The following is a 6,000-nucleotide window of genomic DNA, read 5'->3' as shown; positions in this document are numbered from 1 at the left end:
TTTGGATGCTGGCACACTGATTTTTCTATGTGCACTTCAATTTGCAATTGAAGGAAGTAAAGTGTGTTGTAGCTGATGACAGTGATGTTCTTGTCCTCCTGCATGATGCACCAGAACATAGCAAGTATATATTTTCTTTCAGAGGTTGGGAAACATTTGAGTATTGGAAAATTGATGACATTATTGGGCACATAGGTCCTATTGTATCATCAGAATTACATCTTCTCTTTTTACATGCCTGCATGGAGTGGCTGTGATACAACACCTGCAACATTTGAACAGGGTAAAGTTGGCCTAATCAAGAAGAAAATGATGTGAAATTGATTGCAAGAGCAGCACACTTTCACAACTTGCATGTGCATCTACAAGTTACTCATTAGAAGGAACTTAATGACTAACTTGATCCATTACCATAACTAGAAGGATCAAGGCTGAATGCAACTGATGATGACAGACATGGGACTAGCACCAGAGATCTTACTTAAATTTGTACAATATAAATGCAAACTTTCTACTGCAAGCCATGTGGTAGCTCTCGTCATAATCATGGATTAAAGTATGTTGCAGCATTTGGCAGTTACAGGGGAGAGAGTTCCAGAAGTGCCAAGGAAACTGTTTACAATAATTGTGACAAATATATTTGTTCAGAATTTACATGATAGGCACCTTTTTATTTCTATAACCGGTCTTATTCTTATTTCATACAGCTAATATTATTTGCAATGAATTTCTTATGAGAAAACATTTTAAGGATAATATGCATTTTTGTTAGTCACAAATGATCAGATTTGCAAAATTGGGTCTACCAAATGCATTTAATTAAGAAACCACAACTTAGTGGACAAGGTGAATATCAACCTGAAATTTTCTACAACTAATAAGTGATACTGGTGCTCACTACTGATCAAATTTCAAGTCAATACCATTTTCCAATCTGAAGTTATGAGTAGTCAAAGTTGGTAAATTAGATATGTATAGAAGATCCACTTTCCCAATCCAGTCACATACCATACATGTACGGTATGCCGCACAACTAAATTGGCTATAAAAAAATTTCCCCAAGTTGAATTTTAGAGGATTTTGGATATGTTATTCTATAAAAAAATTTGCTTTCTAATGATACCAAAATCAGCTTTCTTCGAATTTTTCCGGGTCCAACCCTAATTCTACCGGACTACTAAACTGTCTTTTAACTAACACGTAGCAAAAAGGCTAACTCTGTGTTAGGCTTTATCATGATAAGAAGAAATTTTGGGAACTGCTCATCTAAAATCAAAGAATATCTGTATGTTATGCCCATATCGGAATACGCCTTTGCAGTTTGGGCACCTTACAGTAGGCAATCTTTAATCAAACTGGAGATGCACAGCCCACTTTGTGATGCATGATTATCACCAAAGTAATATCTTGTTATGTCTCAACTGGAATGCCATAGATACTCACTTCAGATGCCTAAGACTTCAGGTACTGCACAAAATCATGTCGATGTCTCTCTATCTAGTAATACATAAACATACAGAAAAGGCATACCATGCAGGGGAAGTGATCTAAAATTCATATTATATACACCCCAGACACAGCTATAGATGTTTACAAGTATAATATTCACTACAATAAAATGCATATCTGTACATATGTGATGAGCTCTAAATGTGATATGCATAAAATGTATTTAGGTGGAATATATGATGTGTAGGAGATGCTAGTTCACATTTGCTATTGAACTATCATCTACTACACATCACAATTCACATACGCCATAGGAGTGCACACTATGTACAACACATTTAGAGCATATCACATACACACAAATACACTCTTTATTGTAGTGATTTACAATGCAATGTGATCTTAATAGTACTTAAAAGTATCTATAATTATTATTGCAGCTTATAAACAGTTGAATTGTAGCAGGAAGGAAACTGTAGTTTTTAAATTCCCTCCATTGTAACATATATACCCACTGATATAAATATTAGAACTTATGGTAACTATGCTATGCTTGAGAAAATAATAGAAGCCAATGCCACAGTATAGCTACTCCATCATTAAAAATTGGCTTCATTTACAGATAACCTTGAAGTGCTATAGAAAACAGTAGCCCAGGAAACAACATTGGAAGGCACACAATCAAACTAGGTTATAGCTGAGAAGTTTTCAATCATAGTAAAAGTGTTACTCTAGCTTAGTAAAGTAAATTAGGGTAAGCCAATCCCCTATTGGTGGTCGGTAGACTCATGACCGGTTTCATATTGTACATAGGTATTTCAAATGTTAGCACTTATTTTTACAAATGGGTGTTTAATCCGTCTCTGGATCAAAATCTTCTTTCTATATCTATTGTTACTTCATTACTGTATATCACATAGGAATATGGCTGTGGTAAAGAACTGAAAGTCCCACCATAAATGTCATTGTGGTTAGTTATATAAGGAAACTATACCCTACATAGACACGCATACTTGACAGGATGTCCTGGAATGGTAGTCAGTTGTACATGATGGCTGAAAATAGTGCTAGTATACATCACCTAATTTGTATACCATACCCAATAAAGAATTGTTTAACATATTATTATAATGTATCACTTAAAACATTCTTATAATCAAAACACAGCTGTTAATATTTGTATGATTAGTTTAGAGATTTACAGTACTAAGGGTGTACGCAATTCTTAATTAACTCCACCAACATGGTGTTCTTCTGAATCTCTTGATTGGATCGGAGATATAGAACTCTTTGTATCTTCCTCAGACCTTTACGAACTCTACTTGATGATACAAACAACAGAAACAACAACAATTGTTCCATCAATATTCCACTACTAACAACTGGAATAGTATCCTTATTTGATGTTTCAGTTGCATTAAGGATAGTTAATAAGATTATAGCCACTCCAATTGTAGAGGCTAATGCAATTGTAATTCGAAAATTAGTTGATAATGTTTTACAACATGATTTATTAACCAAAAAATACAAGATAAGTCCTATGGAAAACACTATGATCTCAATTATGACGAATAGAGCAAATTGTGCAATGGATACAACACGAAATACAGAAACATTTTCAAGATCAACAAACTGCCTGCCAAAGCAAAGCGAATCTCTTTTGCTATAAAACTGTCCAGTGACAGCTAAGTCGATTAATATTGCTGACAGGAAACACAGCATGGACAACATCAAACCAAAAATGACAAACTTGATCATCATACGTCTTTTATCTATCGCATCCTGTGACTGTATCTTATAACTTTTGTACATGAAGTAAGCAAATTTAAATTGAATAATGAGTTTGCTTTCCTGATACATTAGTATTAAATAGAACAAAATGCTGTTGAATACTACACAAGCTGTGGGATCCTCACTGCCATCATTGATAAAGCTATAGGTGAGAAATATGATTGAGACAATCATAACCACAATCATGACACTGCACATTGCCATGACCAATACACCTGCCATTGTACGCATTTCCTTGAAAACCAGGTGTATAGTAATGTTAGCAATTGCTACCAAGATGGTGATGACAAATATCACCATCAAGATTGTAAATAGTCCTTTTGAAATACCATTATTATCTTCATCACTACTGGGACAACTACTACCATTTGACAGAGCAATGAAAATCATTGTACTGTTAATTGTAGTACTTATTATTACATGTTCAGTTTTATTAATAATATTCTGTAACTCTCTGGTGAAATTATCACTAACTCTGATTGTATTCTGATTAACAAAACAATACTGAGACTCATTCAGTGATATTATCTCCACATTGTCACCATTCATCGCAGTACCATTCACAAACATACTAAGAAACGCCAGCACGATTAATCGTGACATTAAAGCGACCATTTTCGCCACAGTTCTAACTAGTACGACAAACTAGTCCCGTTCTTGAAGACCAATTCCCCTGAAGGGTTCGCTAATTCTCGGAAATTTGATTTCATGACGTCATAATGGAGGTTAATAGCTTAACGGTGGTAAGCACAAAAAGAATCACGCACGCTTCCAGCCATTCACGCACGTGATGCAGAAGGCGCCATTGTTGGCTCGTGTGATCGAACTTCAACTCGTCGTGCGTAAAAGTTCGAGACGAAGAACAATGACAGTTCATTTCTACTTCAAGCGGAACGATATCCTGATGACTAGTAGGGTATCAATTTCTACTGTTACCCCGCAAACCAAAAAATCGATATATTCAAATAAACTTACAAACTATATTCATGTATAGGGGTAGGTCTAATCAAGAAAACACTGGAGTGGTAGTAGCGGCGGAGGAAGTAGTTGATATGAGGGGGGGCTGGGCTGACCCAGACTTATTTCTATAGTTTGGTAAGGTGAGACCAAAAAAAAGAAAAAGGTCACAACCAACTGACAAGAGCTTTCCACCTCACCAGCTACCATTTCTAGCCGATAAACTACATAAACATCCTTACATAGCTCGCTACACACTGACTACTTTATTAGAGTGACTGCTCTATTAGAGTATCTCGATCTTTATCACGGTTTTCAGCCCCACTCCAAGAAAGATAATTTCGGTGTGATATCATTCTGAGGGGGGGCTTTAGCCCCCTAGCCCCCCCCCCCCCCCCCCCCCCCCCCTTTCCGCCGCCTATGAGTGGTAGCAAATTTCGTCCATCTATTCTAGTGAAAATAACGCGTGAATTTGATACATTTTTCACCGTCGTAATTTGCAATGTTATTATTTTGGACTAAAACCCTCAATCTTTGAGAGGTTGTCCACTCTTACCGTGGAGTATAGGTAGTTAAATATAATTAATTGATATTTGGTATTGGCGTTGCGCGCATCGACGATCGGCAAAAAATACGTTTCGTGATCTGGAGCACAGCAGACGTGCAGGAAATACTGCAACATTCACTGCAGTAATCACCTCCAAGTAAATTACCTGTGTGCAGAATATGGTGTGGATTGAAGTTTGTTGACCATCTGGCTGAGACCAGCCTCGCTCGATTTAGATAAAAATTCCTTCACGATCGAACAAATACTGCATTCTAGTGCAAATTAACACCTTTAGGTGTGCTGAAATATGGAAATGATTGCTCAGAGCAATTATAAACTTACAGCGATCGCTTGATTACTGACGGTAAATTTACAGTTAGTTGTATCTCTTGTAATGAAAGTTTTAAGGCACTCAGCATATTATTACTAACTTGATATGATTATAAAATCACTGTGAGCACAATAACCATTTCCGTAGCAAGGATGGAGTCCAGAGGTCTTGAGTGCATGGCCAGATCTATATAGCTATAGCTAGATACTTACACGCAGGACATGCAGCATAGTTATAATCATACACACCTTTTGATAGTTAAATCAGAGCTTATAATTATCTGATCATCTATTTTCATGAATGTAATACTCAGATGCAGTAGCATGCACGGTCAGATGGTATGCTACCAAGACAAGTTATTACATGCCTTGAAATCACATCTGCATGGTAAACTATCACACAAAACCGTGATATTTCCTGGTAGCTAATTTGTACTAAGGTACCAACTTATTCAGTCTTAATCATGTCTAGTAGCTATTTACTTGTGCAAGACATCAAAAACATAGTATTACTTCGGGATGGGGTAAAACCGGGACGGGGACAGGGACGGGGACGGGGACGGCCAACAGGAGTAAAACCGGGACGAGGACAGCCGAGGTATAGGGACCACTGTTAGAGTAAGCTATTTTCTCTGAAGGGATTGAATCTTGGATTGGATATAAGTTATGTATGGCTAAGCAAAAATATCAAGTAGCTTTGAGGTAATTTAATCTTTAAAACTGTCACTTAAGATTTGAGAGATTTTGACGTCCTTATAAGCTAGTGCATAGCTTAGCTAAGAAAAAATCAAGTAGCTTTCTCGAGTAACCTTTGAACTACCGTATAAGGTTAGAGAGATTTTGACATCCTCAGCTAGCTATATAAACTCAGACCTCACACTAAGACACTCTTCAGTAGTTTTTCAAATGGATTGTGAAGTGGAAGA

This window comes from Dysidea avara, chromosome 2 (genome assembly GCF_963678975.1).
Source record: "Dysidea avara chromosome 2, odDysAvar1.4, whole genome shotgun sequence".
Taxonomy (NCBI): domain Eukaryota; kingdom Metazoa; phylum Porifera; class Demospongiae; order Dictyoceratida; family Dysideidae; genus Dysidea; species Dysidea avara.
The sequence above is the reverse complement of the archived record's forward strand: the minus strand, read 5'-3'. Positions refer to the sequence as shown.